The sequence below is a fragment of the Euleptes europaea genome, chromosome 19 (genome assembly GCF_029931775.1).
Source record: "Euleptes europaea isolate rEulEur1 chromosome 19, rEulEur1.hap1, whole genome shotgun sequence".
Classification (NCBI taxonomy): domain Eukaryota; kingdom Metazoa; phylum Chordata; class Lepidosauria; order Squamata; family Sphaerodactylidae; genus Euleptes; species Euleptes europaea.
Genome location: NC_079330.1, coordinates 9,429,867 through 9,441,923, shown reverse-complemented (window position 1 = coordinate 9,441,923; position 12,057 = coordinate 9,429,867).

Here is a 12,057-nt window from a genome sequence, read left to right as displayed (position 1 = left end):
AAAACCCTATGGGGTCGCCATAAGTCAGCTGTGACTTGATGGCAATAAATAAATAAATGCTGACCCACACGTCTCCAATTCTCCAAATTGCCTGAATCTGACCTTACATTGTTCCGTAGTTCTTACAGTGCTGATCAGTCGTAGTACCACTTCCAAGCGCAGGTCACATGACCAACGCTACTCCAGCGTGGTGTAGTGGTTAAGAGCAGTGGTTTGGAGGGGTGGATTCTGATCTGGAGAACCGGGTTTGATTTCCCATTCCTCCACATGAGCAGCGGAGGCGAATCTGGTGAACTGGATTTGTTTCCCCACTCCCACATACACGACGCCAGCTGGGTGACTTTGGGCCAGGCACAGCTCTTATAGTTCTCTCAGCCCCACCTTCCTCACAGGGTGTCTGTTGTGGGGAGGGGAAGGAGATTGTAAGCTGGTTTGAGTCTCCTTTACGTGGCAGAGAAAGTCGGCATATAAAAACCAACTCTTCTTCTTGACACACACAAAAATGTCCTTGAACTAGGAAAACTAGCTTCTCAGGGAGAATGGTTTCGGTCTAGTTTTCTCCCTGTAGTGTCATCTTTCTACAGCAGGCCTCTTGAGGATGTTTCATCTCCTCGTGTGGAGCATTCAACGCCATAAGCCAACACCTATGTTCTGTGGTTGACTGCCTCCATGTCAAGCAGGCCAATTACTTAACCCTTGGAAATTATTTACAACCTGCACCGGCTGAGACATGCTATCTAGCATGCGAGGCCCTTGGCTGCATTGAGTGCATCAGCAATCCAGCTCCCATCTCGGAGTGGGAAACACCCTTTGAATTCCCAGCCAGCAGGTCTGGGCGCGGCCCTGGCTGCACCTGATATCAAACCCACCCAGGTTAGGAAAACAGAAAGCACAGCATTGCAGAGAAGGAGCTGGTACTGAACAGGGTACAATGCCAACCCGGTATAATGCAATACAGTCCAGCTTCCAACGCATCCAGTTTCTCCAGGGAAACTGATCGCTGCTGCCTGGAGATCTCTAGGCCCCACCTGGAGCCAGCGTGGTGTAGTGGTTAAGAGTGGTGGACTCTGATCTGGAGAACTGGGTTTGAGTCCCCCGTTCCTCCCCATTAGCAGCAGACGCTAATCTGGTGAAACCGTGTTCGTTTCCCACTCCTACACATGAAGCCAGCTGAGTGACCTTGGGCTAATCACACTCTCTCAGCCCTGCCTACCCCACAGGGTGTCTGTTGTGGGGAAGGGAAGGTGATTGTAAGCCGGTTTGATTCTTCCTTAAGTGGTAGAGAAAGTTGACATATAAAAACCAACTCTTCTTCTTCTTGGCAATTCTTGAGACTCAATGCCAGACATCTCCGCATGGACCGATCTGAGCCAGAGTGGTGTAGTGGTTAAGAGCAGTGGACTCTAATCTGGAGAACTGGGTTTGTTTCCCAACATGAAGCCTGCTGGGTGACCTTGGGCTAGTCACAGCTCTCTTAGAGCTCTCTCAGCCCCACCTACCTCACAGGGTGTCTGTTGTGGGGAGAGGAAGGGAAGGAGATTGTAAGCCGGTTTGCTCCTCCGTAAAAGGTAGAGAAAAAGTCGACATATGAAAACCAGCTCTTCTTCAGCCCATGAAACCATGCAACAAATTTAAGAATACCCCAACAGAAAACTGAGCCTAGGCCAGGAGCATCACGTGACCGACTGATTTTCACAGGAGTTTCACCATAACAGGATGGTTTTCGTTTGCTACATCTACACCCCCAACTGAACACCATGGGAGTTACTTCTGAGTAAATTGGCACAGGCTCTGCTCCCAACCTAGATTTTAACTCTGAGAACAGGATTGGGGAGGGGGGCTGAAAAAAAAGGATCTAAGCCCATTCACTTGCTCAGGGCCAGGTTAACAGCCTGAGCTGGGAAGTTCCCAGTTCAAATCTCACTTTGATAATTAACTCATTGGCAACCAAAGGCAAACTGCTCTCCTCTGTATCACTGAGTCCTTTGTAGTTACTTGCTGTATCAGGATTATCAGATCATATTTATTCATAAGGATTACTGAGAACGTATCTGAAGTGCTAATGTTCTGAAATGCTATTTCATATGATGTACTGTTTCAATTAGGTTTCTGTGCACCAGCAGCACCTAAAGGGACAGGCGCCAGACCAGTAAAAATGCTGGCAACCCAGCTAATATATCAACAACAATTCTTTATTACGGTCAATGACCAGCGCAGGACCCAGCTAATATAAACTCCTGAAGCAGAGGGGGGTTCCTAACAGGGTAGGGGTCATTTAGGGTTATCTCCAAAGGAAAGGGCGAAAGGAAAGGAAAACATCTTGGCCCCTTCTTTGGATCTGACCAGCAAAATCAGAATTTCAGTTGTTACCTTCCAACCTCCAGGAAGAAGACAGAGATAAAAAGTGCATATTTTACCATTATTGGTTCAACCGTTTCACACAAAATTATCTAACACCAAAGCCCCACCATTGCTTGCAAAAGCTGTTAACCCCCTTCCAAAACAACCCCAGCCATTTTTATTATCAGTAAACCCAATGACTGCAATGGGATTGCTCCAGGGCCAATTCCCCAGGGGCCAAGGATTCCTTTGTTGACTTAAGAAGCCGATCCCGCCCAATTCCACGGAGTTTTCTCCCAAGCAAGCAAAAGAGGGCCTCCACAACCTGCTTCCTTATGCCCAGTTGGGCAAGAGGGAGGGTGCAAGCCTCGGGGCCGTTTTACTCCCGAGGAAATCTCATGCAACTGTTTAATACTGAACGCCTCGCTCCAACGTAGCTGCAGCCAAGACACGTTCACGAAGGAACTTCCCACTGAACTCACAGCGCAAACCGATGCATGTTTACTCAAAAGTAAAAGACTCTTTACTGACATGTTTACTCACCGCAGTCTGGGCAGGAACTCACTGTTGAACGGAAGGGGCTAGACTCCAATAATAGGGAAGGGAATCCCTTCTTTCAGGCGCGGATTCCAGGTAAGTGTCACTCAGTCCCAAAGCAGGGGATCAAAAGCGAAGAGGAAGCCTCGCCTGGAGCTCAGTTGTAATCCCAGGCGATCTCCAGCCACCACCTGGAGGTGAACAGTCTAGGAGCGAAAAACATTTGCAAACAAGGTGCCGTTTTTATATAAGCTACTGAGATTCCTATAAACATACAATGTGCAAATGCAAGTGACCACACTATAACCAACACATAGTATGTACAAAATATACAATAAAGGAGCAAAAAATCTTTCAAAGGTCTCAGCAGAGTACCAAGTATGTATAATTCACAGTGGCTCGCCATGTTAGTCTGTCTGCAGTGGTAGAAAAGGGCGAGAGTCCAGTAGCACCTTAAAGGCTAACAAAAATATTTTCTGGTAGGGGATGAGCTTTCGTGAGCCACAGCTCACTTCTTCAGATACAGCTAGAATGTTCTAGCTGTATCTGAAGAAGTGAGCTGTGGCTCACGAAAGCTCATACCCTACCAGAAAATATTCTTGTTAGCCTTTAAGGTGCTACTGGACTCTTGCCCTTTTCAAGTATGTATAAGTTCAAGTTCAATTTTCAGATGAATAAGAAGCCACAATCTTCAAGAGGATATTGAAAGATTTTTTGCTCCTTTATTGTAGATTTTGTACACACTATGTGTTGGTTATAGTGTGGTTACTTGTATTTGTGCGTGGTACGTTGATAGCACTGGTTCCCAACCGGGGGTCCGTGGACCCCCAGGGGTCCGCGAGAACTAAATTAAGGTCTGCGAAACAAAGTTACAAACCCATAATAAATTAATATTTTCAATTCAAAGTTCTCTATTATAAATATATATATATTGAAATATTATTCTAAGTGTAATGTTTAACTAACAGTTATGATTCAAGTTGATTTTCAACTTCTCCGAATTTTTATTTTGAACCTTGGGGTCCCTGCACCGAACAAAAAAGTCCTAGTGGTCCCTGGTCAAAAAAAGGTTGGGAACCACCGGTTTATAGGAATCTCAGTAGCTTATATAAAAACGGCACCTTGTTTGTAAACGTTTTTCGCTCCTAGACTGCTTCCCTAACCTTTAGGGATTAGTACAGAGGGGCCTGTTTCTCCCCCACCCCCGGGAGGTTGGCAACCCTCTCCCCCCCCCAAGAAAATGCGAGGCTGTCCGCCCCCCCCCCCAAATAAAGGGGCGAGGGGTCGTCTGGGCTACTCCCTTGCAAAGGGTCCAGCCCCGGATCGGCCCCCTCCCCTGCGCGCGCCCCTCTCCAAAGGGAGCCCCTCCCCAAAGGCGCCTACCTGCGTCTCCATTGCGCGCGGCCGGCCGGGCCCGGGGAGAGGAGCGCAGGTGCCTCCGCCGCCCGGGAGCCGCCCAGAAAGTGGCGCTGGGAGCCGGAGCGGCTCCGCCCGGCGGGGAGGGACCGACAGGCACCTGGGCCGGGCGGGACTCCCGCAGCCGTGCCGAGCGAGCCTCGCGCAGCCCGCCTCCCAAGCGGAGCAGGCGGCGAAGTTGCCCAAAGTCTCCCGGGGAAGCCGAGCGACGAAGTTGCCAAAGGTCCCGTGGGCAGCCGGGGGGCTGCGAGGCGCGCCACGCTTCCTCTGGACGCACGGGTTCCCAGCCAGGGGTCCCTGGACCCCCCGGGGTCCGCGAGAACTAAATTAAGGTCCGCGAAACAAAGTTATAAACCCGTAATTAATATTTTCAATTAAAAAGTTCTCTATTATAAAATATATATATTCAAATATTATTCCAAGTTTAATGTTTAACTAACAGTCGTGATTAAATCACAGTGGGTAGCCGTGTTAGTCTGTTTGCAGTAGTCAAAAGGGGCAAGAGTCCAGTAGCACCTTAAAGACTAACAAAAATATTTTCTGGTAGGGCAGGAGCTTTCGTGAGCCGCAGCTCCCTTCTTCAGATACAGCTAGGATGTGAATCACATCGGTCTTTAAGTAAATTAAGTAGATTAAAGTTTATTTTCAAATTCTCTGAATTGTTATTTTGAACCTTGGGGTCCCTGCAGCGAACAAAAAAGTCCTAGTGGCCCCTGGTCAGAAAAAAGGTTGGGGACGGATGGTCTGGAGCAAGAGCCGTTGGAACTCCGGGGGACTTCGTTCCCAGGGGCAAGCTGGGGGCGCTCGGAAGCTCGGCCCTTTGCGCGCCGAGTCGAGATGCGCAGGCTCGGGCCAAGATCCTGGGCGCGTTGGCTTGGGTGGGATTCCCCCCCCCCTTGCAGGAGGGTACAAACTCTTGGGGGACGGGAGGGGAGCGAGCCAATGCCCTGCCTTCGGTAGGGTTGCCAACCTCCAGGTACTAGCTGGAGATCTCCTGGTATTACCGCTGACCTCCAGCCGATGCAGATCCGTTCCCCTGGAGAAAAGGGCCGCTTGGGCCATTGGACTCTATGGCATCAAAGTCCCTCCCCCAAACCCCACCCTCCTCAGGCTCCGCCCCCCAAAACCTCCCGCCGGTGGCAAAGGGACCTGGCAACCCTCGCCTTCGATTTCCTTTGGCTTGCTTTAAATGACTCAAGTCGCTTAAATGATTCAGAGTCATTTCAAGTCTTGCTTTAAGTATGACCCCACGGCCATTTATGCCGGGGAGGTTTCGCCTTGGGTTTGCCGCTGTCTGAAAGTGCCTTTCCCCCCCCATGCAAATTCCCAAAACTCAATAATAAGCGCCCATGCAGAGTTCTGAGACTTCGGATGGGGAAAAGGGGCCTCTAGAGAGCAGCAAACCCAAGGCGAAACCTCCCGTGCATAAATGGCCGATGGCTCTCCTGGTTCCCAGGGCCAGCAGCATGCTGGGTCCGCGCCGGGCAGTATTTTTGTAAGGGGACAGCCGCAGACGTGGTTTTTTTTTGCAAGTCGCAAACATCATTTTTCTCCCGGTTTAGGGCATCCCCGAAGCGCGCAGGCGCGTTCCCGGGACTCGCTCTGGCAAGGCTAGCCAAGGCTGACTCGGCACGCCCTCTGCTGTCCGATGCTAGCCATTGCCGTCAGGAACAAAGAGCAGCATCTGCCTCGAGCTCACCTGGATCTCTGTGCTTTTGCAGCTTGGGCTCCGTTGCATCACTAGAAGAAGAAGAAAAAAAGGAGCCAATTGCTTCTGAGTGTTAAGCGCAATTCCTTCCTGGGGAGGGGGAATGGAATAGTGTTTACCTGAGCGTGTGCAGAGTGTCTTTTTCTTTGGGACAGGAATGCTTCCTCACGTTTTCAGAAACGGACCGGGAATGCTGTGGAATCTGAAGGCTGTCGCCTACTACCACGCTTTTCCGCCTTATCCAGCAGTAGCTCTGCGGATGCCAGTGTGTTGTGATTAAGAGTATTGGACTAGTATCTGGGAGAGCTGGGTTTGAATCCCCTCTCGTGCCATGGAAGCTCGCTGGGTGACTTTAGGCCAGTCCTGCGCTTTCAGCCTACCTTACAGGGTTGTTGTGAGGATAAGACAGAGGAGAATTATGTAAGCTGCTTTGGGTCCTCATTGAGGAGAAAAGTGGGGTACAAATGAAATAAATGCAAATAAATAAATGATGTTGAGATGCTGGAGAAGTTTGATTCACACATATCTGGTGAGGTGCTCAACCTGTGTTTGGGCTGTAGCATTTCAAATTCACAAGGGATCTCATATGACTGTGATATGCTTATTCATGAAAAAAATGACACCCCTGCATATAGAAATGTGTGCAGGGATGTGTGAGAATATGTTTTCTGCCTGGATGAGGATGAATTTTGCATGGGTGTGATCTTTCCAACAGTGGATCTTTTCTGTAAAGCCCTTTCCACTTTTGTTGAACACCTGATCTCTTGTAAATAATGCCTGCGTACATAATGGCCAGCGTGGTGTAGTGGTTAAGAGCAGTGGACTCTAATCTGGAGAACCAGGTTCAATTCCCCACTCCTGCACAGGAAGCCAGTTCGGTGACCTTGGGTCAGTCACAGTTCTCTTCGAGCTCTCTTAGCCCCACCTTCCTCGCAAGGTGTCCGTTGTTGGGAGGGGAAGGGAAGGCGATTGTAAGCCAGTTTGATTCTCCTTAAAAGGTAGAGAAAGTCGGCATATAAAAACCAGTTCTTAGATAGTGCCTGAAGCAAACTAGTGGAGCATATGTCTTGCCTGCTGGAGGCCCCTGAATCAAATCCTGGCTTCTCCAGCTAAAAGATCTCCAGTAGACGGTGCTGGGTGAGAGACCTTCCTCTGCTTGAGACCCTGGAGAGCTGCTGCCAATTATAGACAATGCTGTGCTAGATGGGCCAATGGCCTGACTTGGTTTATGACACTTGCGTCTGTTAATTACTGATAGGTGGCTCAGTGGTAGAGTATCTGCTTGATATGCAGGAGGTCCCAAGTTCAATCCCCGGCATCTCCAGTTAAAAGAATCAGGCAAGTAGATGATGGGGAAGACCCCTGCCTGGAGAGACCCTGGAGAGCTGCTGCCGATCTGAGTAGACAATACTGACTTTGATGGACAAAGGGTCTGATTCAGTATAAGGCAGCTTCATGTGCTCATTCAAATGGGTGAATGTGTGCCCGCTTCTGAAGAAAACCCACAGGACCATTCTTTTAAAAAAGCACACAAGTTTATTGCATATCAATCTCATGTATAAATCCGTCGTAGCATTGGAAAGATTACATTTGGTATACATTCCTATTCTACAGCATTAACCTCAAAATCAGCGCTTCCTAGTCATTATGTTTTTTAAGGAATTTCTCTACACAAGTCATCTTTTTTATCACAAGCATCAAAGTGAAATTTTTGCAAAATCGCCTTTTTAATTATATTCTACAAGTCATCTCTCTCTCTCTCTCTCTCTTTTTAACTTCATTTACTCTCCCAACAAAGCGATTTCATATTAATTAATAACTGCCACTTATTTAAAATTTTCCTTGGCAGTTCGAGGCTTCTAGCCCCTAACGAAAAAACAGAAAAAAATTCAAACAAAAGGAAAAAAAAATACCCCTAATCACATATACAATAAGTGCATCTACTGAATTTTTTTTGTTGTTTTTAATAAAAATTTCACAAACGGACACAAGAATGACTTTGAAACACAAGTCATGCAATTTTACTTATTAACAACAGAAGCAATATATACTCCAGAATGCCAAGAACTAGCACCTTCCTCGTTCTCAATGTTTTTAAAACATTATTTGGGGAAAAAAACAAACGACATTTACAATTGATTAAAAAAAGACTATACAGTTCTAAAAGGAAAAAAAAAAAGCCTAGATCAAATTTGTATACTGTAACAACGGTGGAGAACTGGAGAAGGAAGAAGGATGACAGATAAACAAATTATAATCCTTGCTACCATTATATATATAAGTTTCTTTTTTTAAAAAAAACAAGAAAAAATTACATCTTTTTTTTTCAGGCAGGCGACGGGCATTAAAAAAGCTTGCATTTTGAAATTAGCAAGAAAGACAGCTGTGATAGGCAAGGAGGCATATCTAAACTTCAGATTTGTATCGGTTTGATATCAGTTTAAGGGGACTGGTTGCCCCCAAAGAATCTTGGGAATTGTAGTTTTTGTGGTGGGTGCTGGAACATCTGCTGGAGGCCACTTAACTGTGCCCTCTTCATTGAACTACAGTTCCCAGGGTTCCTTGTTAAACCAGTTGAAGTCTGTGGCGTAGATATGCCCATTTGAGAAATGGCTTTAGAATTATTTGTTCTCACGTGAATTGTCTGTTGGAAAATGAAAGCTGCCATTTTTGCTTATTTTTTTAAAAAAAGTTCTAAAAGTGGTATTAAAGGACCAAGAAAGAAAGAAAGAAAGAAAGAAAGAAAGAAAGAAAGAAAGAAAGAAAGAAAGAAGGAAAGAAAGAAAGAAAGAAAGAAAGAAAGAAAGAAAGAAAGAAAGAAAGAAAGAAAGAAAGAAAGAAAGAAAGAAAGAAAACACACTTGGATTAAGGCAAAACAAAAATCCTTGTTTTCAAAAAAATCACAGTATCTGTTAAATATAAAGGAAAAACATTTCCATGGCTTTGTGAACGACACTACTGACCATCGTATACGAAAATGATTTTGCCCACGGATCATCTGCAGAGGCGCAAGATTACATTATTCCTTCATTTTTTTTAAAAAAAGTGTACATTTCTACACCCAAGATGCTTTCCCTCCGACCACAACGTCAGAAATAAAAAAATACAGTATATTAAAAAGAATGAATGTTAAGTCAGTAGATTGCAGTACGTTGGAGGAGAAAAAAACACGAATTCCAGTGCTTCGATGCTTCATTTATGCCTATATGTATACACAACGCAAACCAATAGGGTGTTCTCTCGCACAACTGAAATCAACAGGAGCCGTGCCTAGCCTTTTCCATGGAGTTTATGCAAGAGACCTTCCCCATGTTTCACATCAGCCAACAAGTGCTTTACAGGATTCTTCACCAAGGACACAGGGATGGGAAATAAGTATTTTGTTGTTCTCGTGAAATTCTAAGTGCTGATTCTTGGGTTTTTAGATAGACAGAATGGGGTTCTTGTTTCCGTCAAGACATGCAATTTGGCACTTGGCAACGGTCCTTAAAAAAAAAAAATCTTTTTAAAAATTCCCTCCTTTTTATTGGCATGTGTCAGGAACAGAGGCAAAAGGGGCCATGCTTTGGCGCATAATGTGCCAATGCGCCACCCTCTTGGCTGGTTCAAAGCAAGCATTCCATTGCAACAGGCGCATCAAGAGATACCCTTTTGAGCTTCCATAGCCAACTCCTCTTCTAGCCTGGTCAGATTTTTGTCCCAATCCTTCACAAATAAAGAAACGTTCGTGCAATTAGGGTTTGGGCTACAAGAACATGTTTTGCATGCAGGGTGAACAAATCTCAATTAACTGGCCTAGGAAAAACCTCTGCCTGCCAATTAGAATAAACTATACTGGCCTGGATGAATCAATCGTCTGACTGAGTATAAGTCTTTGCTAACATGAGTTCAGAGCCAGTAGGGACAGGTTAGGGGAGTATTTTTTTTCATCAGCATAAATGTTTCGGTCTTCCAATGTATAAGCTTAGCTTCTTCCTCCATTTTGGGATTGTGGAACTGGGCAGGCGAGATGAATGCTTACATGTTCCAGATTTCTTTGGAACATCTCGACATTATACTCCAATTGTATCGGCTCTGTAGACAAGAATCTCCCCCCCCCCCTAAAAAACTAGTGTCAAAACTAATTCAGCTGTTTCCCCTATTGGTAGTGAAAAGACTACCAATCTACTGGCCAAGCATGCAATCTTGTAGCAACTCATCAGGGCAACCCCGTTCTGGGCACAGATCCCCTGCCGAATGGGGAACAGCAGATGGGGAACAGCTTGCGTGTGCGCATACATCTTTACAGACACCAGAGCTCCGATGGAGAGAATGCATGGCTGGTTCCCAACATCAAGACCATGGCACATTAGTTGCACGTACACAAGACAAAAGAACTTGGATGGTACCGATCACCTGTTTGGGGAATCCCAAGTCAGCCCGCCCTCTACACCTTTGCCTCTTTGAAAAGGCAATCCGCAAAACAGACAGCGCTGACCACCAACTTGGTGGGTATGCACCTGAAAGGGCTAGGGTTGCCAGCTCCAGGTTGGGAAATACCTGGAGATTTTTGGAGCGGAGCCTGAGGAGGGTGGGGTTTGGGGAGGAGAGGGACTTCAATGCCATAGCGACCAATTGCCAAAGTGGCCATTTTCTCCAGGGGAACAAATCCCTATCATCTGGAGATCAGTTGTAATAGCAGGTTGGCAACCCTAGTCAGGGCCCGTGCACAACAACACACAGAGCACACTGCATGCAGGGTGGTGGTGTCTTTGGAGCTGACCCGTAAGTCTTAAAATTAGGTCATTAGCAAAACGAGGAGGGTTTCCCCCCCCCTGAAAATCATCGGTATCTTTTGCCCTGAATGCCACAATGTCTGTAAAATGGAATGTCATTTGGTGCCTTTGTTTCATGGTTACATTGCGTGTGCACATGTGTGCCTCTTGGCTCTTTCTTTTTCAAGGGCATCTTCTGAGCTTTCTGGTTGCAATTTCCTTTCCTTTGCCAAACCGTAAAAGGAAACAAAGATTCAAATAAATAGAACGCTTAATCCTAAATGCAAATGCCCCAGAAATTTTAGGAAAAGAATAATTAAACGTAACGTATGATTGTCTGGAAACCGGCAGCAAGAACAGCACTGTTATTACCCATGGGTCATTTGGCACATTAGAGACAAAATGGAGAAAAAAATAACCAAACCCTACTCCCTGGTTATCAATCATACGACATACAGCCTTAATTATACCATTTTGGTCCTTCACTAATTACTTATATTAACATTATTTCTTCACAATAATGATATCTAACGCAAAACAAAAATATATAATAAAAATACTGTTACGGAAGAAATAAAATAAGAAAAAAGGGTGTTCTTTTTCTTTCTCAAAAAAATTACATGTTATATACAGATTAAAGAAAATCCCATCGCATTCCGCCCCCCCTCGAAATCTTCCAACAGTGTGGGTTCTCATTTTTTTTTAATTGGCCCCTCTGAAAATACACAGCCCCCAGGAATGGGATTAGTGGTGCCAGCATCTGGAATGTTCTGCCTTAGCTTTAAGGGTGGCTTCTTGTGGGAGGACAATAGAGGGAAAGGCTTGCCTAAGAAGTGTTCCCCTGGCTGAGGACATGTGCAAAAGGAAGTATTTCTTGAACACATGAAGCTGCCTTCTACTGAATCAGACCCTTGGTCCATCAAAGTTAGTATTGTCTACTCAGACTGGCAGTGGCTCTCCAGGGTATCAGGACTTTTCCCATCACCTCCCTACCTCCCTAGTCCCTTCACACAATGCATCGTTAAATTGTGGGACTCCCTGCCCCAGGATGTGGTGATGGCTGCCAACAGGGGAGGCTTTAAGAGGGGAGTGGACATGTTCATGGAGGAGAGGGCTATCCATGGCTTCTAGTCAAAATGGCTACTAGTCATGATGCATACCTGTTCTCTCCAGGGTAAGAGGAGCACACCTATTATATTAGGGGCTGTGGAACACAGGCAGGACAGTGCTGCTGCAGTTCTTGTTTGTGGGCTTCCTAGAGGCACCTGGTTGGCCACTGTGTGAACAGGCTGCTGGACTTGA